Source organism: Cavia porcellus, unplaced genomic scaffold, assembly GCF_034190915.1.
Source record: "Cavia porcellus strain 051 isolate PalLab524CR breed Dunkin Hartley unplaced genomic scaffold, mCavPor4.1 scaffold_10, whole genome shotgun sequence".
NCBI lineage: Eukaryota > Metazoa > Chordata > Mammalia > Rodentia > Caviidae > Cavia > Cavia porcellus.
Window position 1 is genome coordinate 51,193,399 of NW_026947493.1, and position 26,640 is coordinate 51,220,038.

Here is a 26,640-nt window from a genome sequence, read left to right on the forward strand (position 1 = left end):
CAAAATCATTACTTGGACCAACGCCATAGAGTTTTCCCTGTTTTCCTGTAATTTCTTTACAGTTTTAGGTGTTGTGTTTAAGTTTTTAATCCTATGTTGAGTTGAATTTTGTAAATGGTTTGAGATGAGGGTGTAATTTCATTCTTTTACAAGTCACTTGTCTTTTCCAGGACTGTTTATTGAAGAGATGGTCTGTTCTCCATTGTTATGTCCCTGGCATCATTGTCAAAAATCAATTATTTTTAAACTCTAGTCTGTTTCTTTCTTTTATGTGTCTGTTTTTGTTGTGCACATACTTTGCTGTTTTGATCATTACAACTTTACATTAGCATTTGAAATCAGAGAGTGTATCAGTTAGCTTTATCAATGCCAACAACTTAAAAGTTTCAGTTCTAGGGCTGATTCCAAAGCCAGTCAGGTTGAAAATCCATCCTAACACAGACCGTGATGTCTTCAGTTGCTTTACCCTACCGTTTTCTCCTTCCTTTCTTCCTTCCTTCCTTCTCCTTCCTTCCTTCCTTCCTTCCTTCCTTCCTTCCTTCCTTCCTTCCTTCCTTCTATCCTTCCTTCTCTTCCCCTCTCCTGTTTCTCCTCTCTTCAAACATTAGCTTGCTATGTGCTCAGCCTGGTCTTCATCTTCCTGTCTCAGTCTCCCAGGTGCTGGAATTACAGGTGTGTATTTTGCCACATTAAAGTCAGGTTTGTTTTTTTCCAATAAAACTTTGTTGATAAGAACAGGCAGTTTTGTAGGCTTACTGTTTGTGTTGTCCGAAATTGTGCTCTGTTGATTTGATCACAGCCACAGACAGGGTCCATCTTTCAGTTTAGGAGAGCAGGAATCCTTCACAATATCTGAAGGCCCATGTATATAACTGTCAAACATCGTGTCTGATCATATTCCACTATGAACATTTAGTTACATGGCCGCACTCAGATATGAAGGTAGTTGGGAAATATAATCTCTAGCTCCAAAGTGCTCATTTTCCAATCAATATTTGTGAATGGAGAATGTATGTTAGTAGACTACTAGTTGTCTGTACCAAACTAGTATCCAGATAAGTCAAAATAACTTCAAAGTTTTATAAAAAATGCATAAATAAATATCTGCAAAGAACAGTGATATAATATCCAAAGTTAGGATTATACCCTCATAATTATAAATGTTATTGGAAATGTTATTAAAAATAATTATTGTAGTAATAATATGTGTCCAAAAACCATAATAAACAATTAATATATTTTATTTTTTATCGCCAACACAATCTCAGGTGTTTGGTAAATTTATCAATGTTGGTTTCTAAAGAAGTATTTAATTTTAAAGGATTTAAATGCTTAAATTTAAACCAGGCATGGTGGCACATGACTGTAATCCAGTGTTTTGGGATGCTGAGCCAGGAGGATATCAAGTCAAACCCAGTTTCAAAATGTAAGAAGGAAGCTGGGGATATATCTCACTATAAAGGCTCTGAGTTCAAGTGCCAATATTGAAAAATAATTAAAATAAGATTTACGCATGCAATGAGTAAGAGTTTGAAGGGCCATTCCAGGGCAGCCAATCCTGTCTGAAAGCCTGTGTGCCTTAGTGAAAATAAGGGCAATACTGTGGACAGTGGATGCCCCTGCTTTCTCCCTTCTGTGAGGGGATTTTGAAGGCACGTCCTATTAGCACTCAATCTGGTTGCCTGGTTTGCATGAGTCTTCCAATATTTATATTCAGGACAAATTAATGAGGAAATAAGCGATTATATAAATTTAAGAGTGGCACTAATGTCAGATCTTCTCAACATCAGTGTTTAATTCCCTCCACTGGGCTCTTCTAGTATCTGCATTCAGACTCCAGTTTTCCATCTTTTGCCTGTAGAATGTGGTTAAATAATGTGTTTCAAATTACACTTTTTAGACAGAAAGTGATTAATAAGTGAAGTATCATAAGTGTTGTTACCTTTGGCTCTATACGTATCAAACAATTATAATCAATATGCAGAGTAATGTTCAGGTTATCTGTGCTCTATAAAACCATTACTACCTAGTCTTTCTGGAATGCATTATATTAGAGAAGTACAACTTTCTGGGTAATTCACTTTAAAGTAAAGCAAAATAAAATGTGTAAATAATTTTTAAAAGTTTATCTGCTACTAACATTTGTCCTTCTGAATTTAGCATATTTTTGTGAATACATTCATATTATTAATGTAGTAAAGAGCTGTAAAACAATGCATAGAAGTGATTTTTAAAAATGGCATATTTTCCAACATAATGATAAAAAGATTGGAAAAAAGAGAGATGTACTGTAAATGTAGCTTTTATGAGTAAGTTGTTTACTATTTTAAAAACTTCAGCAGTTACAGTGTTTCCACAGTTCTGTGTGAAGACTGATTTGATTCCATCTCTTTTCAGAAAATTCAAATAAAAAACAAAATATACAAACCAAAAAACCAATCCAAACCAAAGCGTAAAGTTCTGAATTGAACAATGGAATAATTTTATTGCAATAGGTATTTTGGACTGGGAATTGACGACCCTGTGCTTGCCAGGCAGTTTCTGTACTGCTGAGCTATATTTGATGGCCTAAAAATTAAAAATATTTGAAGGTGACATGAAACCACATTTTTAGAGATGTGTGATTTCACTGGAAAAGAAAAGGGACTTTCAACAATAATATCTCAACTACCTAATTCAGAAGATTCTTGGAATATTCCTATAATTCTCTTTTTTGAGATATCTTCTATCTCAAGCATCAAGTTACTTTCAAATATTTTTATTTTTTTTATATGTAACAATCTAAACTACTTTCCATGGAGATGGGTATTTGTCAAAAAAAGGAAGAAAGATATTCAGTCTGATTTTAAAGAACTTCATTTTCCCAAAGGGTACAGGGGTGAATTTTTCACAATTTCCTTTCAAACATTAAGAACAAACAAATAGGGGCTGGGGATTTAGCTCAGCGGCATAAGCACCTGCCTTGCAAGCAGGCAGTCGTGAGTTCGATCCCTGGTACCGAGGTAAAAAAGGAAAAAAGACAAAAAAAAAAAAAATCACACAAAAGAACAAACAAATAAAATACCTGTTCTGACTTTGACCGTTCAAAAAAAAATTCTCCTCTATACTATAAGATTTGAGGAGACAGGAATTGTCTTTTCTTAATTCTTTGCTTCCTAAATGCCCAGTACACATGGTACATTTATCAAATTGAATTGACATCCTTGTGACTTCCACAGAAGCAATAACCTCCACTTTCAGGTTGACTTCAGGGGCAGAGTTCATATTGCTTCACCACTGAAACTGGGTCAAAGTTAGGGTAGTTTCTCATGTGTGTTTTCTAAATAGAAAGTGAAAACTAAAGAGGATAATAATAATCCTTCTTGTGCTGTTGTATTTTTCTAACACTTCTTAAAAAATATTTTAACTACTATTGAATGGATATAATATTTAAAAACATGTTGGTTCTAGCTTCAGTTTGTACATTTTTAAGCAATAGTCATGCTCTGTGTCTCTAATGGTAAAGATTATGAAATAAGCTCTTGTAATTAAGAGGGTAATAGGAGCATTAAAAATACAGCATTAAGCCCGGTGTAGTGGTGCAGTCCTCTAAACTCAGCTACTCAATGGGCGTAAGGCAGAAGCATCTCACAAACAAGCATAAATATAACATAGGTTTCCTTACATGAGAAATGCAAAGTACAAATAGCAAAATAAAAAATAGTAAGAGGAAGTAGGGAGATGTTTTTCAGATGGGAAAGAGAACAAGTGATGGGTGGAGGAGGGATTGAAGGAAGGGAAAATGATTTTTTAAACAGGGAGAACTGAATAATACATGAAGTTAGAGCTTTTGCAAATGGAAAGAGGAGCAGGATTTGGAAGGAGCAGAGGTGGATGGGAGGGGAAGGGAACAAAAATAAAGAATCTATATGTGTTATGTACATGTAGAAACATCTCACGATAAATGTAATCATTATGTATTGCCATCATGAGGTAATAATTTTTTTTGAAAAGCCAATTTAGGCTACCTCTAGAAATTAATGAGACATTGTTGCAAAAAAAAAAAAGTGCTGGCATGTAGCACGGTGATACAGCACTGCGAGTTTGATTCCCTACACCAAATTTTTAAAAATTTATATAATCTTAGACATCACAACATTTTGTTTCATCTACTATTCATTTACATACAGTTGTGTCTATATTATTTCCATGTTCACTGGATAAATCTTATCCTTCAAATCAAGGCAGGATTATATAAAAAGACATAATTCTGTAACAGGAAAACATTTTCTACTAGCTAGGTAAATAACATGCATATCAATTTAAATAGAATGCAGACTAAATAATGACAAATCATGTCTCAAAAACAATGTATGACTGTTTTCCCAGTCAGTATGATATTTAGAGAGTATCAAAAGTTCCTAGAAAGGAGAGATCCTTGCAGAAATATATGCAGCAAGTTTATACGTGAATTTCTCTCATTATATAGAAAAAAAATTTCTAGCTTCTCTGTGCTTTGCAGATGTGTAAACTATGATCGAGATACCAGCAGGGACATTAGAAAAAGATAATTTATACACTGGATGAAAAAGATTCTAGAATATAACAATTGTTCTTCTCCAGACTTCATGCTCTTGCATGTTTACAAATGATCTGTGTACTTTGGTTTTGTTAGCACACATGAGTCAGTTCTGCTATGTCCTCATGTGAAACCCAGTAACTAATTCTTGTTTGTGCATGTGTGTGTGTGTGCGTGTCTGTGTGTGTGTCTCTGTGTGTGTCTGTGTGTGTGTTTGTATTCATTTTGGAAGTATCTGTTTCCAGTAGCATTTAATCATACACATATTTTCCATACCTCCCACCATTGTATCACTGAGACTCAGACACTAAGAGCACAGACAACCCTTAGTCCTCACAATGGTAGCCATCTAGGAAACTTCTCCATTTGCTGAATATCCAAACAAGCTGGTTTTCAGATAGTAAGTTGTGTTAAAAAGTCATTCATGTACTAACAGAAAACCATGCATTATGGAGGAGAATTGCATGGTAATTCATCATTTGTCCTAGTCTTATTTTATAGTTTTTCGAGGGATCATGACTTTCCACAAGAATCCTAGTTTTTAGGTGTCATGGATATCATTTAACTTACACTATGTTGTGATCTTTGTATGTAGAAAGCTTACAAAACAAATAGCTTCTGAAGGAATTCTGTAATTCTTTACCATGTACACAGAATCCCTAACAATGAGGAGTACCAAAGGGGTGTGTAAGCATTAATATGGTTCTCTGCAGGCCTAGTGAATGAAGAGAGAAGTGCCTGCATTTCAAAGATGTACACAGTTCTATTTCAGATTTATTCATGTGCAGGTACTCTGGTGACAGAAAATAATTATTTCTTTTAATTCACTTCATCATTTATTCTATTAAATGCAAAACTATAGGAAAACCTTGAAAAAGCTTAAAAGCCAACATTAGCCTCTCAAACCTACTGAAGGGACTCAAAAGACAATAGCAAAAATTTCATTGTACATATATGTCAAGTGGGATTTTTATAAAAAAACCCATAGCCTTTCCAGCTAAAATGATGAATGCTATTCTGATTCTAATTGACAAGTGGTATATATAAAAGAGTTCTTGCCTTCAATCTTATCAAAACTGTGGGGATTTCCAATGATAGGACAATATTATGTGGGTGGAAACTTCTCAGAAGAATGGAGAACTTATCAGTGTTTACTTAGGTTCTATTACAGTCACAGCCATAAAAGCAACTACACTCATAAATTTATAGCCAGTCAAGGATATTGCCTCTTCCCAAAGAGGCTAGATATTAAAGGAGAAGAGTGAATGAGTTCAAATCAAGTGGTTGCAATATTGGGACAGTTTTTCCCCTTCATATTTCAACTTGTAGCCAATATGTTATGAAGAATCACTGGTTAACTAAATTTGATGGTTAGGAAGACAAAAATAATCATTGTCTTTATTTTATACTGATTTTATTTTTCCATCGATAATTAGTACTTTATAATAACATCTTTTTTTAGTGAGCTCTGACTGCAGTTTAATGATCACATATGCATGAATAGATGTTTTTATGATTTGAAGCTTGCAGATGAAGAAATAGTCACAGAAGTTAAGAATTTTCTCCAAATTACAGAGCAGAAACAAGATTTAAGCTTGGGTTCTTCTGATTCTGAAGTGGGTTTTGTATTATTTTCCTCTGCCTGCTGAAAACATCACAAACTGAGTGCCTTGAAACCATACAGACTTTACTTTACAGTTCTTTAGGTTAGAGTCCAATCCAGGGGGCGTCTCTGGGCTAAAAGCAAGGTGTCCGTAAGGCTGCATTCCCCTGGGAACTCTAGGAAAGAGCTTTTCCTTGCCTTTTCCTATTCCATGAATCTTTCTGCATTTATTCATCCCTTTCTCTGTCTTCCAAATCAACAAATCTTTTAATCCAACTCTATCTGCTGCCATATCAGCTCCTTTTCTCTCTTGTCTGCTTTGCTTGTGATTTCTCTTTTCCATCTCTTAAGGATAATTCTGGGTATTTTTTTTCTACAAGAAAAAATATAGTGACAGCCCTGTTTTAATTTTTTATTATAAGACAGGGTCTAGCTGAGTTTCTTGGTAGCCAGACTGTGCTTGAACTTGCTTAGTTTATAGCTGTGCTGGCTCAGGATAATCTATTTTAAAGCCCTTAATTATATCTGCCAGTCACTTTTGACATATTCAGTTTCCAGGCGGTAGGACATCTTTGGGAGGCCATTTTTCTTCTTACACTGACATTGAAGATCTAAGTGAAGTTATGTATATGTTTTGAGATTAATATCTTATAACAGCAAAACAAAAAATATAATCACAATTAATGATTATCACATGGTTATAGTAACATAAAATAATAGAAGTAGATTTGACTCTAGAAAAATTCTTGACCTATCAGTTACTGTTGTTAACCTCAGATCTTTAGTACAGTCTATTAGAATTTATTTTGTATAGAGTTATAACAAATTTTCTTCTTCAGAAGAAATACATAGCTGGTACGTGTTTCAAAAATGCTTCATCTTTCTCTTTCATTTTTAGAAAATAATAAACAAAGCAGGCAAAATAGTGTATGGTGTACATAGATCATAAGTAATATCTGATGGTTAAATTTGCAAAACTTTATTTTCTAAATATGTGAAATATTTTGTGGGCCTTCTTTATATTTAGCAATATTCTTCTGCTTAATATTCTGTATTTTTCCTTCTCTGATGTTATTTAATGCCTACTTTTTTCATTATTTTCCTATACTACCTCTTGAATTCAGGCATTTTTCATTGCTGATACAGATTAATTGGTTTTGTTTTGACAGATTTTGTCCATACAAATACATACATTTTTCATTTTCATCACCCTGTTACACCCTTGCCTGGCCTCTCCCTTAGTATCATCATTTAGGGAGTCAGTTTTTAAAATATATGTTCTTATCTCCATCCCCCTATTACCCACTCTTACATGTTCCTTCTTCTCTCTTATTCCCTTCTTCTTGCCTAATAATAGTTTCTTCTATTTTTTTAGAGGCTACATATTAGGGACAACATTTGATAGTGATCTTTCTCAATTTGACTTCTTTTGCTCAACATGGCTGTCTCCATATCCATCCATTTTCTTGCAGATGGAAGAATTTTGTTCTTGTGCCTGAATCATATATATGGTGGAGTATAATTTGGGCACAAAATTGTGAATGGGCATCTAGGCTGATTCCATACCTAGTTGTTTTGACAACTAGTCATTTTATAAAAATATGAGTGGCCAAGGATTCAGCTCAGCAGTATAAGTGCATGCCTGGCAAGTGCAAGGTCATGAGTTTGACCTCCAGTACCAAAAACAAAACAAAAAACCCCCCAAAACCTCAAACATCTGTAGCTTCTTGGCAAATGGTGGAAACAAATGTGAGAAATGTGGCTTGAAGATGAGTGACTGTGAGAGTGGACCATCCATGCATCACTGTGATGAAACCTACTGGATCACCGACATGAGACAAGCTGGGAAGATGGCAGATCAATAATCAGCAAAGTACGAAGCCTCTTTGAGAGAAACAGCTCAGATGCTCAAATATAGTATCCTGGAGAAGACCAGATGGAAGAAGATGGATGTTCTCGACCCAGGAAGAAACTAAAGTGGAAAGAAAGAAAGAAAGAAAGAAAGAAAGAAAGAAAGAAAGAAAGAAAAAAGAAAAGAAAGGAAAGGAAAGGAAAGGAAAGGAAAAGAAAGAAAAGGAAAGGAAAAGAAAAGAAAAGTGTGGACAAAAGGCTGTAGCCAGACACACTCTCACTGGAGCCAGTCCTATTGTGTGCAAAATGCCACTGGAATCTGAAGACTCATGGTCATGGTGAAGTTGGGGGTTGGCAAGCCTGAGGGCCTTGGTGAAAGAACATGTTCATGGAGGGGAGCAGAAGACCAGATAACTGCACCAGCTCACAGTGAGTATGGGGAATTCACTCCTCCTGTGCGAGTGGGTGTTTGGCTAGGTGACATTTTGGAGTTGGGCAGGATAAGACCAGAACCAGAACTACAGCTGGCTTCATTCAGCCACTCCTAGCATAGTACAGATTGGTGAGAATTGGACTGAATCCTGCCCCTGTGCACTATCCAACAACCAAGACTAAGGTTTCCCTGAAACCGAGATTCACACACCTTTGATGATGAATATGAAAAATATCTAGAATACATGAAATAGATTCAAAGAGATTAACAGGAAATTAAAAACTCCATTGAAAGCTGGCAGAAATGCTTGAAAGAAACTATCAAACCTTGAAGACAGGTTTGCAACATGTGATTGCAAAAGGAAAGATTTCTTAAAAATAACAAGGAACCAGGAAGTAACAATACAGATGACAAGAAGATGACAAGAGGATCTATAACTTAAGAATAAAAAATGTGAGTGAAGAAGCACAGGTAAACACAAATGAAATACAAAGGCTATTTAAAAGAAATAATTAAAGAAAACTTTCCCAGCACAGGAAAAAGAAATGATATTCAGATATATGAGGCATACAGAAACCCAGTCAGCTATAACCAAAATAGATCTACACCTAGACATATAATAATCAAGATCCCAGAAATTCAGCACAAGAACTGAATATTAAAAGCTGTCAGAGAAAAGAAACAAGTCACCTATAAAGGAAAATCCATCAGAATCATGACAGACTTCTTGACACTAACCACCAAATCAAGAAGAGCTTGGAGTGAAGTATTCCAAGCCCTGAAAGAAAATTACCTCCAACCCAGATTGATGTACCCTGCCAAACTATCTCTCAAAATTAATGGAGAAACAAGATGCTTCCATGACAAAGAGGAACTTGAGGAGTTCATGACCACCAATCCAACCCTAAAAAAATACTGAAGGACATTCTAGAGAGAGAGAAAAATAGACCATTGTTTTAGGAACAGTGGCAGTGGGGGCTCACTGAATGGGGTAGACATTGGAATGATGGGGAAAAATAGACAACCAATGGCAGAAAAATAGCATGACAAAGATGAAGCAGAGAAGGTTGGTCATAATCACTAACATGGGGGACCTCAATATGCTAATAAAAAGAAACACAGGCAGAGTGAATCAGGAGATAGGGTCCATCAAGATGCTCGATATAAGAGCTATAATTAATCTGAAAGAAGGTTTATGGACTGAAATCAAAGATGAGAAAATAATGCTTTATGTGACAGAGAACCAGAAAAAAGTAGAGGTAGCTCGCCCTTCAGCTACAGATTGGTTGGGAAGACATAATGCTTTTATATAATGGAGAACTACTCAGCTATAAGAAAAGAAAACCTTGAGGCTCTTGTAGGTAAATGGATACAACTTGAGGGGTAAAAAGGTTTAGAACCACTTAGATAAATATTAGATTGCCTCCCTAATCTAAAATCTGAAGGAGTTAGTGAGATACAAAATGTACAATGTACCCTGGGAAAGTGAAAGGGAAGAAATTATCTAAAAAGGGAAGGCAGAAGACATTGTTAATCTTGTACCATGATTTGAGACTCATATTGTTTGCATTGTTGTTTAGTTTGGTTATATTCTGTTCTATTTTTTCTACGTGTACTAGATTTGATGGCATGGACAGCTATTTCAAAGACAGCAGGATATACTATGGTAACCATTTTAAATTTCCTATTAACTTAATCTGAAGCCTGTATTTATTTCACTGTCTTGTTTTGACTGATTTTATTTGAATCTGTTTAGTTCAATCACTGTTTTGTCTTGACTGATTTTATTCGAATCTGTTATGTTTGATAGTATCATGTCTGAGAATATAGGCAACTACTGTGAAGACAATTCACTACGATACCCATTCTGGTTTGATTATTACCCTCATCTGAAGTCCCATAATGTCTCCAATATTTTGTTCTGTACTACTATGTTCAATTTTATTGTACCTGATAATATGGGCAATTTTATTGAAGATAACAAGAGACGTCATGTTAACCATTGTAGATCGCTTTGCATTTTGGTTTTAAGTCATGTACTATGTCGATCCTTTTGTTTTGACTGACTCCATTTTGTTTTTCTCATTTGGCTTTATTCTATTCAAAATAAAAAATAAGATAAAATCAGGAAGAAATTTTAAAAAATGAATCCTGTATCAACTATTTAAGTCATTTAAAAACATGCTGTGACATAAAGTACCATCTCTGTCCATCATGCTTCTCACCCTCCGATCCCTTCTCAGAGGCAACTGTTAGCTTGTTTTTAAAACTCTTTTGGTTTCTAATGTGACTCTATAATTCTTGATCACTTGCTTGGCTACTTTGAAATAACATCATTGACTCCAGAGTTGAAAGTCGAGAGTCTGTTTCATTTACCTATCCCATCTTCCTCTTCCCTACCTTTTAATATTAGATATTTGCATTTTAAGGTTTGTTCTTCCATTGATCAGTTTTACAACTTAAAATAATATAGTAGAAATTTATTTCTTTAGTCAACAGCATCTAAATGGTTTACTTTCTAGCTCATATGTATTTCCTCAACTTTTCCTTTCTTTTATGCCTTGCTTTTGATCAGTTAAATGTTTGTTTGTATTTATATTTTTCTATCTAATAGCCACTAACCCTTTCTTTTTAATGATTGACCTCCACCTTGGAGAATTATAAAGCACACCCATTCTCCCCAGCTCTACTCCAATGCGGGGCCCTGACATGTGCTGCACTGTTTTTAAGGTAGGCTTGCTCTCTAAAAAGCCGGGCTCTGCCAGGACAAAACCTTCATGATGTTCAAGTAAATTACTTATTCTTTTACTTTTTCTTTTCCTTTCCTTGCTTTTCATTTTTAGATAATTTTCCTGAAATAATTCCACATTTATATGTCCTTTACATTTATAATTGGTTCAAAGAAAATAACTTCAGATTTATTTTGTGTGATGTATTTGGCCATGATATTTGCATAGAGATGTTCCTCCCTCTCTCCCTCATCCTTCTTTCTTTCCTGGTACTGGAGATTGACTCCAGGGCCTCTTCACTGATGGCATCTAGTTGTCTAGGATGGTTGTGGTACTCCTATCTCAGCCTCCCAAAGTGCTGGGATTACAGGTATGTGCCACCAACCCAGCACAGATTGACTTTTATCATGAAATTACACTTTGTAGTTTTTGTTTCCTGAGCTGAATTGGTCTTTATGTTCTCCTCACTCTTCTGCTCTTGCAGCACCTTAGATTTCTCCCCTTGGAAATCTCCCTGGTGGTGTTCTATGTGTCTTTTCTGCTTCACGCAGAGCTGGTTGTTTTCTATCAGTACTGTAGGACTGTCATTGTAGAAGTCCCTTCCTTGTATTCCTTGAATGAGGTCGTTGGTATCTTCAATTCTATGTAATTTTTCCTATTTATTGTTCTTAATTTTCTAGAGTCTAGCAGTTGTAGATTAGAAGTTAGCAATGTCAACCCTTGCTAGTATCTACCCACGACTATCTGCCAATTTCTTCCATTTAGGCCACGGAATATGAGACCAACGTCATCTCTGAAGCAGTTACAGGAAAACACCAAGGAAGAAGTATTTAGATCATAATGGCATCATCAAATTTTGAAGATAAATTCATTAATGAGGTGCAGATAGGAAGTACAGGAGAATGTGGATAAGAAAAATAATTATATTGTTAATTCATTCTTTCTACTTTCCTCCTGTTGTTGATGATAACTGCTTTTGTGTCCAGCATTTTTCTGAGTTCTTTTCCCTGAAATTGCCTATGTTTTACTATTAAGTCCTTTTAAGAATTTTACTTTATACACCCAACTTATTGTGCTGGGCTGGTTGACTGAACTTTACCTTCAATGATAGCCTTTCTGTAACATTCTCTTCCTCCATCTTCCTTGATTCTGTTTGACGTTGTTGGCCTTTTTTTCTTTGTGTGTGTGTGGTTTTTTTGTTTTTTTCTTTTTGAGAGGGTGTGGTAGAAAAAATGTATTTGGTTTTTCACTGACTGAGATTGAATGCTAGGTTGTATGTGCGCCTATGAGACTGTGTTTGCTTCTTTAGGTTCTGTGTATTCAACAAATATATGAGTGCTCACTACGTGCTAGATGTTTTACCAAAACATTCTCCCCATCAATAACTTTTAGTTGTGCTGCATTTTATTGTTCCTGACTGTGTCCTGACCCTGTCATTATCCAGTATGCACTGACTCTTCTCTGAATTTTTGTTTATTTTTTATAGTACTGGGTGTTAAACACAGGGCCTTCACTGACCTCAGTCACCAGCATTGTATTTATTTATTTAGGGTTTTTTTTTTGTTTTGTTTTTTGTTTTTTGAGACAGGTTCTTGCTGAGTCATTAAGCTGTGTAGTATCACTTTCCTGTAACCTAAAAAGGAAGTTAAGATGAACTGATTACGATTTTATGGGAAATCATGTTTTAAGAAATAAAACTGTTTATGTCTAACCTGGGCTTGAATTTCTAGTTTTCCTGCCTCAGCCTCCTAGAATGATGGCACTATACAGATTTGCTACTAAGTCTGGTTTGAAGACTTGTAAAAGGAAGCAACACTTTGAGATCACAATTTTTTTTTAAATCTTCATTTAATTTTCCTTCCTTTCTTTTACATGTCAAACATCAGTAACTTTTGAAAAATATTTTCTGAATTTCTTTCATCAGATCCATTTCTGTGTATTTTTAAAGCTAAAACTATTGAGTCCCAATCCAGGCCAAGAAATGTTTCTTACTGCTGTGGACTTGGTGGAATCTGCATTGGTAGCAAGCATTTTAGACGCTAGATGACTTAGTCACAGTACATTGTAACAACTAGTGCTCTGGGTTAATTCCTTTTGTTATCATAAATAATGTTGCATATGTGCATACACACATGTATGATGAATATATCATTTCCTATTGCTAATTGTGTGTTGGGGCTGGGTGCCTAAGGCAAAATGATAGTCAAAAAGGAACAGCATTTTATTCATTTCTCTTGCACTTTTTCTTGCATTTAATTCTACAATGTACAATTCTTTTTCCAGTCATTTTTCTACCTCTCAGTGACCATTTGTTTTCAGACTTTTTCTTTGACACTTAACCTATCAGTCAGTAAAACACTGCTCCTCCTTGGGGTCCTTCTTTGTTTTTTGTCTCTTTTTCAACGCTTAAAGTTTTGCAGAAGTGACATAGGAATTTCTCATGCACTCTGCTTCAATATGCATCTCCCAGTTTCTGCATATTTTATGATCTTACATGAGCATAAAATATATTTGAAGTGTTCCAGTGCTACAGATATTTGAACAGTCACTGTTTTTCTTTTATTTTGTGTATTTATTTCTATCTAGTTCCCTCTGAATATGCTAACCTTGTTATCATCTTCCTGTAACCTAGAAGGGAAGTTAAGATGAACTGATTATGATTTTATGGGAAATCATGTTTTAAGAAAAAAAAAAACTGTTTATGCGTTGTGAAGAAATTGTATTAGTATCAATTGATACAATAATGCTGTCTAAGAAAAAAGATAAGACTTTCAGTGTCTTCTTGTGTTTTGTTATGGTCACAATACTTTAGATTATTTAGATAGGATTTTCTGGATCAAAGTTACACTATGTTCTTCAGATGGGGTTTCAGATCTGACCTACAAGCTAAAGGAACAGTGAAAACACTGGCAAATTCTTTTTGTGGCAGACCTGAGTTGCTTGGAGGTCATGCCAGCCTATGCAAGCAATTATATCACATTCACTAACAGTTTATTAGTCAGAGCAGTTTCCTGTGTAGAGTGATGGAGGAATATATGCCACCCATAGCAGCAGGTACTACAACATGGCATAGCAAAGGGTGTGGTAGATAATCCTAGTACAAGGAAGTGAATAATTGGAACAACAATGCAATCTATATTAGAAGGGAAGCACATGAATGCAGGTGTGAATATTACTGGTTCACATATATTATATTTCATCATAATCAGAAACTTTCTCAAAGAAATTTTTTAAAAGACTTTTACCTGGTAAATATAACAAAATTATTCATTCACTTACTTGTATTTTATCTTAAACTACCTGACTATAATAGTGGTGGAAAACGGAGGGGAATGCACTAGTCTTTCTTCTATCATACCTGTTTTAAATTGTCCCTTAAATATTCTGCAAGCAGCTGATTACCAGGGTGCATCGGTCATTTTACTGATTCTTTGTTTACCCCGATCTGTTGCCCCTTAACTTCTCATCATCAACTCTCCTTGCATTATCTTCATTTGTTTTTGTCTTTCCCATCCTTACATGCAATTGGTGAGCATAATCTCCATTCTAGCTAAACACAATTTTCAGTCTCTTCACTCGATTTTTATTTCACTGAGAATTTTCATTTTTATTCGTGACTTTTATCTCAGAAAAATCTGGAGCCAGACAGGACAAAGACATGGAAACAACTCTCAGAATTAGAGGCCTCAATTGCTAAGCTCTGTCCACTGACTACTAGATAAAATTCAAAAAAAGCGTTTAAGAGCTTTTACAGTTTGGCCCACTGTTTTCTCTCCTGGGGAGACTTTGGTTTTTATGTGCCCTTCCCACTGCACAAGCTACATGAAATACTGACTTCCAGACTTATTTCTTAGATGATTTTGTCACAGCCTTTAGTATTATCCCCTGTAAACTACTCTTATGAACCCCAGTTCATCTTCTGAAGCTAGACCAATTTAACCTTTGCTATCAGGCTTTCTGTGACTTTCATCTGAAGTCAGCTGACTTCTGCTGGGTGATGTTGCCCAAATGTGTTTCACATGATCATACAGAAGGGGAGTGCAGCGCAGTCAGTGCCTACAGTGCCAGACCAGCAAGCATGACCCCTGGGCTGGTCACTTAATACAAAAAATTATGTCAGTCATTTTTAAATTTTTGATTCTAAAATTATTATGTGATATTTATAAAATTCAGTTGATATGTAAGAAAAATTCCATAGTAATCATTGTTCTTTTCTGTTTGTGAAAATATACTATTTGTTTGTATGGAAGGTAAGATCATTTCATTTAATAGTATACTATATATATTTTTTTTTTCAATTACATTCTATTGTGAAAGTTAATTTACCCATTTCTTTTCAACTCTAGATCATGCATTCCTCCAATGAGAATTCTTTCTTTCTTTCTTTTTAATTTGTATCCTATTTTTAATGTTCTGTGCAATGCTTGGCAAAAAAGGAAGCTTTTCATTAAAAGATTTGTGGATGTTAAGTAAAATGGAAATATATTTTTAATTCCAAATAATTTAGTGAACCAAGAAGGTGTAATTACGTTCAACAGAAATTACAAAATACATAGGTATTGTTTTACTAATACCAGGGAGTCTTGTTATATTAAACATAATTTTCTTCATCCTGGCATTGTGTCAAGGCAATAACTGTAATTCTGTATTAATCTTGTTTTCTATTCTTTTGACCTTTGGAATTTATTCCTCATATGGAATCTCTTCACATACAGCTTTAAATATTGATCAAATAATGCTGTGGCATTAGATCGAAATACAAAGGGTTAATTCATTCTGATCTTTTTTTTTTTTTCTTTTTCTCCTCCTTTTAAAGATATGTAACTTCTTTGTCTGATCTCCTTATGGTCCTTGTCACAACTGCAAGGCTTTTAATCACTCATAACACTCAGTGACTTACAGTGCTGCTGGAACCTTAATAATGTTCTCGTTTGTTTGGGTGATCTGCCTGATAAAATGCTGACAATCTCTCGGTGTAATGGGGAGACAATCAAAATAAAAAATGCTTTAAGAGTTCAGCTAGTGGAGCATACTATTATTTTTCACATCATACAAGGATATTAAAATACTGACTTTCATACTTTTGATAGAGTTTGTGATGAAATCCAAGAAAAATTGAAAATTTGAATTATTCCGCTGCCAGCAGGGACTGTATATCATGAGCAGAGAGCAAGTATAAGTAAGTGCTCTTGTATCACAACCTCAGAGTGTCAGGCTGCTCTCCTCTTGTATCACTTTCTGTAGGCTAGCTAGGTAATTAATTCAAACAGAACTATTTTATATTTCCAGTCACCTCTCAGAATTTTGCAAAATCATACAATGTCATCCTCAGTGATGTCTATTTGCATAATTAATAATAACATTGTATACTGAAGAGTGTTGGATTTTTCAAGGTGCTTTCCATTAAATTATCTCACTTAACTCATTTGCCCTCTGAAGTAAACAGTGGATTTTTATAATTCTCCCACCTGCCCTGTATCTTATGCCTCTTTCCTTCTCATTAGTTCCCCATTTTTCTTTTTTTTAAAGGAAGCAATACGGTGTGGAGGAAACAAAGCTGTATATGAATTGAGAGACTTAATCCTGGCCTTAGGTATTTAATCCATGCCTCACTGAATCACTCTGACATTGGGGAGATAAAATTCATTCCTCTGAACTTTGCATTCATAACTGGAAAAATATGAATAATGATAAAATCAGTTCCCTCAAAGTTGTGAAGATTAAGTCAGGTTACATAAGAGAACAATGAAATGTTACCTTCTTAAAAAGGTAGCTTGGGAAAATGGAGGGAGAGCAGACCTTTGCCTCACTACTTTGTAATTATAACACCTGAACAAGTTATCTAAACTTTTGGAGCGTTATTTTCTTTTATGTAATATGAGCACAATGCCTATCTGCAGAGCCGTTGAAAAATAAAATGGTACATGTGCTGCTGATGTTTACACGTAGCAGTAACTTCAGCATTTTCTCTTCTTTTGTCCTTCCCCCTCTTCCTGCTCTGCCTCTCTTCTATTTTCTTTTCTTCTTTTCCTTTCCATCTTCAATTTGGGTGACCGAGAAGGTGGGAAACATGACTGCAGAATCACGGATCTAATCATTTAAAAAGTGTTTAGCATTATAATTATTTCTTTTGAGCAAATGTATAGGCTTCATCTGAAGCATTCTGGGAGAACATTCCTTCCTGTCATGTTTTGGAAATTGCACTGAATCCTAAAAATTTTGTTCAGTCAAATTTGAAAATTGCTGATGTAGCCCATGTTCTAATTTTACAGATGAAGGAACTGAGTTTCAGAGAAATTGAATGACTTGCCTGTCTGAACTTGTAAAATTGGTAAGTAGAAAGCCAAGACTAGAGCTCAGTTTTTTTGTTTTTTATTTTATTTTATTTTTTTTACTAAGTAAAGATATAGGATCCAAATGAAGATAATGAAGAATCCTCTGGTTAGGCAGAGTAGAGCCTTTATGTGTACATGGAATGAACATATAAAATATGGGGAAAAGCAAAATATCACGATACGTCCATGAAATGAGTACAATAAGTAAATACTTTGATAGGAGCTTGGATTGCCTTCCTTTTAGAGAAAAGAACACTGTAAACTCCGTGATGACTGTGACTTGTTTTCTCTGCTCATGATCATTACATTCCTAGTGCACAAAGAAGTGCCTAACTCTCAGAATGGAGCTAAAAACTGTTTCTGAATTGAGTGACTGAATGGCAAAATTGAATATATAATTGAATTAGTTTTAGATAAAGGAAGAAGATTTACAAAATCTAAGAATGTGAACTATGTGTTGTTCTTCATCACTGAGCAATGAAATAAATTCTGTGGGTACTGATTTATATATAAAAGTTCAGAATGTCATTACATCATGAAAATTGTTCAGGTTTACGTGAAACAGAAACATAAAAACATATAGAAAACATAAATGGAGAAATACACTTATGTATGTACTTGGTCCCAATGTCAGTTAATTTTAATTCATCTGTCATAAGTATTTGATGATTTGAAATGAAATTCTGGAGGTCATGTAAGAGAACTACAACAAAATTGTAGCTCTGGATAAAGAAATTATGGCTTTGACTGGTGGCTACTGGTGGAGAAGTCAGGTACCTTAGGCCTTGGTAAAATAAAATGAGGTTAAAAATTGTGAGTGGAAAAGGGAAAAATGAGACATCTGTGGTCAGCCAGCAATAGCTGAAACAGGATTCTAGAGATAAACTAGAAATGAATCAAAGGAAGGCACCAAAATCTTAAAGAGATTATGTTAAAAGGAAGATACTCTTCTTAAAATCTAGTGATTAGGATTACAGAAGAAGGGATAGCTACGGGTGTAAGTAACACAAACTTCCATAAACACAGACTTAATAAACAAATCTTTTAAGTTGAAGACTGGCTGAAATAGTATTTTTAATCAATGATGTATCAAGAGCTTAATACTTTTTGTGTCTGTCATTTTTACATTTTCAGAAACATTCACTTTGCTTTCTAAGATCCACATTCTTTACTTAGTTAGTACTTGAGGTTTTTGTTTTTGTTTTTTTACTTTATCTGGTATAGTGCCTTTGCATAGAGATGAATCCCCAGCCCTTTATGTTTAGATATGAGGTCTTCTTACATTGCTCAGGCTGAGTTCAAACTTGCAACCCTCCTGCTCAGCTTTCTAAAGTGTTGGGGTTACAAGCATGCACCACCATGTGATGTCATTATGGTTATTTGAGAAAACTTTGACTACTCTCTGTATTATATGTTAATTAAAAGTTAGAAATAAGTTTGTACTTTGTATGAAAGTGTTGCATTTCTTGGCGGTATTTTACTTAAAATGAACTATGTAATGAAATACTTTTAGAAATCTTGAAATCTAATTACAAAGAGTTGAAACATGTTTGCATTAGTTGAACTTTCCTTTTGCTTTGAGTTTACGTGATGTTCAAAGGAAATTCAGGAGGCAAGAATTACAAAAAATTTTAAAAAACTAAAGCAGTACTTTTTAAAAATCCATAAATTATTTATTTTTAAATTAAACTAAATTATGCCACTTTGTTGTCTCTTAAGGCAAACACATGGTAGCAGGCATTATAGATATTGTCTATGAACATGCATATATCAGTATACACAGCAAAGAGAAAGAGAAAACACAATCTTAAGTGTGTTTGTGTGCCAGAGTGTATGCAGTGAGAGGCTGTCTCTAGGCATGGTCAGGTACAAAGGTCCATCATTTAAGTCTCAGAACTAAATAAACATGTGAGTTTATGATTATTTTATTGAGCTTTTTATTTTATGACCCACTAATGAATCATGGATCAGTTATATTGATGAGTCCTTAAAATCTACAGCTTCCAGGAGTTTATTTATTTAATCAGTTATTATTTTTACTATAAAGTGCCATGAAGAAAATGCTTATTTACTGGTCTTATTTTTCACTTACAATAAACCATAGAAGTAAGTTTTTTTATTCTAGAAAATGAATTAAAATAGATGTAGCACATATCTAACCAGCAGTTTATATGTTGCTTTCTAGTTTTCAGTTTGTATGACAAATTGAACTTCCATGTTTGAGTATATGGCTTGGTATCAATTACTCATTATTAGATTGGTTTCATTACGCTTTTTAAGCTGAACTTATTGAAAAGCTAACCCAGCAATGTTTTAGCATTCGTGATGAGGTAGTGTAATTCAAGTACATTTAAAAATCTGTCTTTGTTTTGTTTCTGTATGTAGTGTAGGTTGCTTGTGTGGTATCTCATCGAGAGTTCAGATGATAGGACTAGGGATGTAGCTTAGTGGAGGAGCATTTGCCTAGCATCTCCAAGCCTGTCGGTTCAATACCCAGCACATCAAAACAAAACAAAGCAAAACAAATGGATGGTAAAAATTCTTCTCATGTAACTGTCTGTGGGAACTTCTATGTACAAAGCTTATTTCCCAAAGAAAGAGAGGTTAGGTGAAGCTAGGAATCTGTTTCATCTTCTCTAATTTGCAAACCAGATGAGCCAATCATTCCTTCTAGGACCAGGTGAACAAAACAGTGGAGACAGGCTATTTCCTCAGGAAGAAACACCAGGCTTAAGGAGCAACTATTTCTAGGCTTGACAAGTAGATTTGATTTGAAGATCAAGCATGAAAGTTTTGTTTAGTAGGGGGCAGGTATGTTGCTTGTCTGTAGCTCCACCTGTTCAGAAGGCTGAGGTGGTAGCATCACTTGAGGTTATCATTAACAGGCCAGAGTAGGCAACAAATTAAAAAATACTGTGTTTTGTTGATGTAGTAGGTGTAGTAGTTGCTAATCTGACTTATTTATGTTTAAAGTAGAACCAATGAATATTTAGCATTATAATTCAATGGCTCCTTCAAAAGTTTTTCTCTATGAACATCCTATTAATTTTGTTTCCATTTTTACAGTTTATAGGAGTGAAATGGGAATTTTGTTTAAAAATTTTGAGTATTTTTTGTTTCAAGAATTCTAAGTATTCCTAAAAGAGTTTCTTGATATTAAAATAGAAACTATTGGAGTTGATACCATATATATATATATATATATATATATATATATATATTCCCCCCCCCAAGGTCCAAGTCTAGATTCTATTTATTTTTACTTATATTTTTATTTTACAGAAAAAGATAAAACAAGATTTTATAACAAAATAATAAGAGAATAAAAATAGTTATTACACTACATGTTGTTATCTTTAAAATATTTGCTCAGGTTACAAGATATGGACATAAAAATTTCTCCAACCAATATTAGCACAAATGTCTCATTTTAATGAACTAAGAAACATTAATAGTACAACTGACTAGGACTTTTTCCCTTTTCCCTACTGTATCTTCCCCTTTCACCCATCCTATTTCCATTTTCCTTTTGAACAAGTTCTTCCCATTCCACAATTTCTGTTGTGTATTTTAGCACACAACAACTGTGTATTATTTTAAAATAATAGCATCTCACTTTAAATTTCCCACACCAGGGAAATAATATGATATATGCATATGTGAGTCTGATTTATTTCACTTATGAGCATGGTCTCAAGTTGAATCCATTTATCTATAAGAATTTCAAGTTCTTTATGGCTGAGTAGTTCTCCATTGTATAAAAAATACATTTAAAAAAATCTATTCCTTGGTTGATGAGCATTTGTGCTGTTTCCAAGATCTGACTATTACAAATTTTGCTGCTATAAACACGGGTGCACATATATCACTGTGGTATAGTGTTTTTAATTCTTCTGGGAAGATACTCAGAAGGAGAATAGTCGGATCAAACGGAACCTCCAATCCAAGTTTTGTGAGGAATCTTCACACTGATTTCCACAGTGGTTGTACCACTCTACACTTCCACCAATAGCAGAGAGGGATTGCTTTTTTCATAGCCCCTTCAGCATTTATTATTGGAGTGGAATCTCACTGTTTTTTTAAATTTCCATCTCTCAAATGCCCTGTGATGTTGAACTTTTTCATATATTGATTTGCTACTTGTATTTATTCATTTTAGAAGTGTGTATTCATCTCAGATGTCCATTTTTGATTAGGTCTTTGATTTGAGAGATCTGGTTTTTTAATCAATTCTTTATATATTTTAGAGAGAAGTCCTTTATCTGGGGGACAATTAGCTAAAATTTTTTTCCGCTCTATGGATTATCTTTTCAATTTGTAAGTGATTTCTGTTGCTGTGCAAAAGCTTTTTATTATGATGAAATCTCAGTTGTTGATTCTTTGAAGTGTTACTCACGTAGTCTGGGTTTTGTTCACAAATTCTCTGCCTAGGCCTGTCTTCAAGATTTCTACCTACTTTCTCTTCCCATAGATTTATATTTTTGGTTTAATATTTATATCTGATCCATTTTGTCTTCAGTTTACTGCATGCTGTTGGACATGGGTCTAGTTTTAGTCTTTCGCATGTAGAGAATCAGTTTTTCCAGCACCATTAATTAAAGAGGCTCTCTTTCCTTCTTCCAGTGAACATATTTGGCCCCTAAACATAAAGTGACTGAGTGTGTTTTAGTTGTGTCTGCATATTTTAATGAATTCCACTGGTCCTCAGGTTGTTTCCTTTCCTTTTCTTTTCTTTTCCTTTTTTTTTTTTTGTTTGCCAGTTCCATGCTGATTTTATCACAGTATCTTTGTAGTATAATTTTAAAGTCAGTGATTGTGATGCCTCCTGACTTGCCTTTGTTACTTTTGTTGCTATTCTAGGTCTCTTCTAGTTCCTGATGAATTTTAGGAATATTTTCTCTAGTCCTGTGATGTATGCTAATGGTATTTTTATGGAAATTGCATTAAATCTGTATAACAGTTTGGGGAATATGGCTATTTTCACAGTGTTGGTTCTTCTTATCCCTGAACAAATGTAATCTTTCCATTTTCTGATATCCTGTTTGATCTCCTTCTTTAGAGTACTGTAACTTTCTGTATTTAGGTCCTATATTTCCTTTATTAGAGTGATTCCTACATATTCCAGTTTTTTTTTTTTTTTGGATGCTATTTTGAAGGGTGTGATTTCCTTGACTTATCTCTCAGTGACTTTGTTGTTTGTGTACAGGAATGATATTCAGTTTTGACTATTGGCTTTGTATCCAGTTACAGTTTAGTTATTAAATCTAGAAATCTTTTTGGTAGAGTTTTTGGGGGTCTTTTACATAGAGTATCATGTCATATGTGAATAATGATAGTTTAATTTCTTCCTTTCCTATTCATATATATATATATATATATATATATATATATATCTTGTACAATTATTCTAGTGTTACCGGAACTATAATGAATAAGAGTGGTGATAGTGGACGTCCTCGTTTGTTCTTGATTTTACAGTGAAAGCTTTCAGTTTTTGTCTGCTCAGTATGATGTTGGTTGTTGATTTGTCATAGATAGCTTTTATCAGATTGAGGTAAAGACCGTCTATTCTGATTTTCTGTAGAGTTTTAAATCATGAATGACTGTTGGATTTTGTCAAATGCTTTTTCTGCATCTATTGAGATGATCACGTGAATTTTGTCTTTGGCTCTGTTGACATGGTATATTACATTTGTTGCTGAGCCTACATTTTAGAAAGACTATTAGGTCTATTTTTCAAGTTTGAACTTTAAGTTATTTAACTTTAAGCTAAAATATTTATTGAAACTATACCATAGAGAAAGAGAAATATTAGCCTTTATCAATAGTTTATTGAACTCTGTAGTTAGAATCAAATCCTTCAACTGCTTTATATATATATAGAAATTGAAGATAGCTAATTTTAATTGACCATATTTAGAAACATTGATAAGAAGCAGAAAGGATATAGAACAAGAGAAAATGAGAGAAAAATATTCCATACAAAAGAAAAATATTTTTTTTCTGAGTACTTAAATATTTAAAGTGGGACTCATATTCATGATAATGAAATACATAATCCAGGATTCAATTGTTTTGATAGGCTGTGGTTTTCTTTGGGTTTGTACCATTATGAAAATAATAAAAGAAGTTCTCATGACTCATAAATTTATATATATTAAGTAATTATTTGTTGAATAAACATTTTATTTGTCAGAAACTGGATAAGAGGAGGTAATTAAACAAGTGTTCTGTGTTTGTTCAACGTAGGTTGTCAGGAGGATCTTACAATAAGAAAAACAAAGGAAAGAAACTATTCTCTTAAATTTCTATAACATTCATCAATTCTATACTTTTAGAAAGTTATCCATTACTTGAATGTTTTCAAATTTATTTGCATATCAGTTACAGTATAATACTCTTTAATAAAACTTTAAAATTAATTAAGATCTACTATATTACCTAAGAAAGGGAAAGTTTATTACAAAGTCTCATGATTAGCATAACAGAAAAAATTCTATTCTTTTTAGATTTTTTGTTGTGTAGATGAGAGTTAAGAACAATATTATTTTTGCTGAAGGTATGCTTAATTACCTAATGGGTAACATTTTTCTTATTTATGTTATATATGAGATAATAGATAAAAACAATAGAATATTCATCAAGAATTGATAACACAAAATTTTAGTAACAATAACTGAGAAATATCTAATGTGTACAGTGAAATTAACTCAAAATTTGAGAAAATAATTATATTTATTGTGCAGCAGCGGAGGTTGTAGTAGAGCCTTATCTGTTCACTGTTAAAACTGTCAAAGAGAGAACACTTGTTACTTTAACCTATAACCTGCAGCGGGACTCTACTCCAGTAACTGCAGGTATTCTATCTGATTTTTAGTTTTACATTTAAAAAAAGACTTTCTATTAATGAAACCAAGAAGAAAACTAAAGATAACAGTTAAAACAAAATATAAGTAGAGGTTAATAGAACCATAAAATATTGTTAATTTATAAATATATAATTTATCAATGAATGATATCTGAAATGATTTTATTTCCCCTTAACCTTGTCAGAAAAATATAGCTAAGATAGTTCACAGCATTATACATTTTATCACAAAGTAAGTAAAAGATTTTTTTTCAGTCCTAGTAATGACCTTGGTCATATAACTTCACTTCTCTAAGTCCTATCAAAGTATGAAATTAGACCATTGTATTCAAACAATTCTATCTAGATTCCTCCAGATTCAGAGTGCCTTATTCTTTCACACAATTATGGCTTTTATCTACAGGTTCTGGGAGTGAAATTTGTTTAGAAGATATTTCCATAAGGCAAAAGTTGAAAATGCCCTGAACTAGAAGTACATCTAAGTATCGTTATTCCCAATATTTTATGATTCATTTCATTCTTACTAATTGCTGTGCTTGAGTCAAATACAGGAATTACCAATTTGTGTCTTTTTCACCTCTAGAACTGCCTCACCTTCCACATTTTTCACAGAATTCCACTTAACAATTGTCACTAGCCAAAATTCAGCTTGTTTTTCAAGCTTCAACTCTGCGATCACCTCTAAGATGAACAGACATTCATTTCATCTTAGATATCAGTTAAAAAGAAAAATCTCTTTTCTGGGCTTTTAATAACAGCATATTAGTACTATTTATGAAGCGTTTTACTAGCTCTTCATTCTACCTTGGCTACTGTGCATTTGAGGAGTTACCATCTTTCATTCTTACAGGGACCAATCACACAGGCAAGGCTGGGGTGAAGGGGTAAGTGAAGACTGTGGTAGGTTGTCAGGGTGCTCCCTGGAGCATGCATTGCATGGAGAGGGGACACAGCTTAAATGGGCTTCCTGGAAGCTCTCCTATGGGGAACCCTCAGATCAATATTGCAAATAAATTCACATGGAAAGTTTGGATAAAATTTTTTAAGTTGAGAAAATTCATTTAAAAATAGAAAGTATAATCTGGGTATGTTGATACATGCCTGTAGTCCAAGCACTCCCAAGGGCCTGAGGCAGGAGGATCTCTGTGTGTTCCAGGCCAACCGGAGCTAAATAGTGAGCTCAAGACCAAGCTGAATTACACAGAGACCCTATTTTTAAAGGTAAAAATAGAAAGTATAAAATATCAAAACAAAGAAGCAAAAATGTATAATATTCTATAATATATACCACTGGCCTGCACGAGAAGTGCTTATTTTATCCTCCGACGTGAACATAATCCTATTAATTGCATTTTTATTTGGGAACGTACAGTGACACTTATTTAAAATGTATAAATGTCTTTTTATTATATAAGCTTGCATTAAATCATGAAGTTTATTCAAAATTCTAATGCAAACTTCACTGTTAAGAGCTATGTGACAGTGTCAAGATAAGTGAATTATAAGTGGATCATCATCAAAGGTAAAATCTTTGTTGACTTCAGAGTGTCCTCTGCTTGTTTCTTTGCAGTACAATACAAAAAAAAAAAAATTCCTAGAATAAGAGTGTACTTAAAGCTAGTCTTAGAGTTCTCATATAGTGGGTAGATTAGCTAATTACCTAGAAGAAATGAAAATCTATCTAGGAACTTGAGAGGATTTTAGTGTGATATCCTCATGTAGGTCTTCAAAGAGATCTCTTGTATTGGAGTCTGATTTTCCTGTAGATGTTATTCCTGAGCAGTTTTCACCACCTGCCAGCTAGAACACCAATACTGCTCTCCTGGCAATCATGCTTCCTTTTTCCCACTAAGAATGTGTTTGAATTTTAACTATACAAACAAGTGAAGCACTGATATCTTGATTTGACATGTCACAGTGATAGTGTTTATTTACACTATCATTTTATTATTGTTTGCTGTTTGAAGTAATTCCTAGTGAACTTTTCACTTTAGTCCTTTATTCTGCTTATCACTCTATAAGAGTATTTCCTAGTGGCTGCACATAGAGCAGGAATGATTAAACACATCTAAATGGACTGACATGCATCGGCATGATACAAAGTTAGAAATATTTACGCTCAAACATCTTTTCAGTATGAAGAACTAGTCCCTACTTTATCATGTTACGTTACTATAATAATTACAAAATTGATTCCAGTTCTAAAACAAAGTGTTCATTTAAGATGTGCATTCATTTCGCATGGGTCAGAAAGAAATTTCCC

At 34.0% G+C, this 26,640-nt stretch overlaps 1 protein-coding gene across 1 annotated transcript in view; it reads left to right on the forward strand.

Annotated features, from left to right (window-relative positions):
- Positions 1-26,640, forward strand: part of Hnf4g (hepatocyte nuclear factor 4 gamma) — a 127,682-nt gene that overhangs the window by 28,338 nt on the left and 72,704 nt on the right. The window contains exon 2 of the mRNA XM_063257475.1: positions 17,447-17,505. The gene's annotated coding sequence lies outside the window, so the exon portion shown is untranslated. The remainder of the gene's footprint in view (positions 1-17,446; positions 17,506-26,640) is intronic.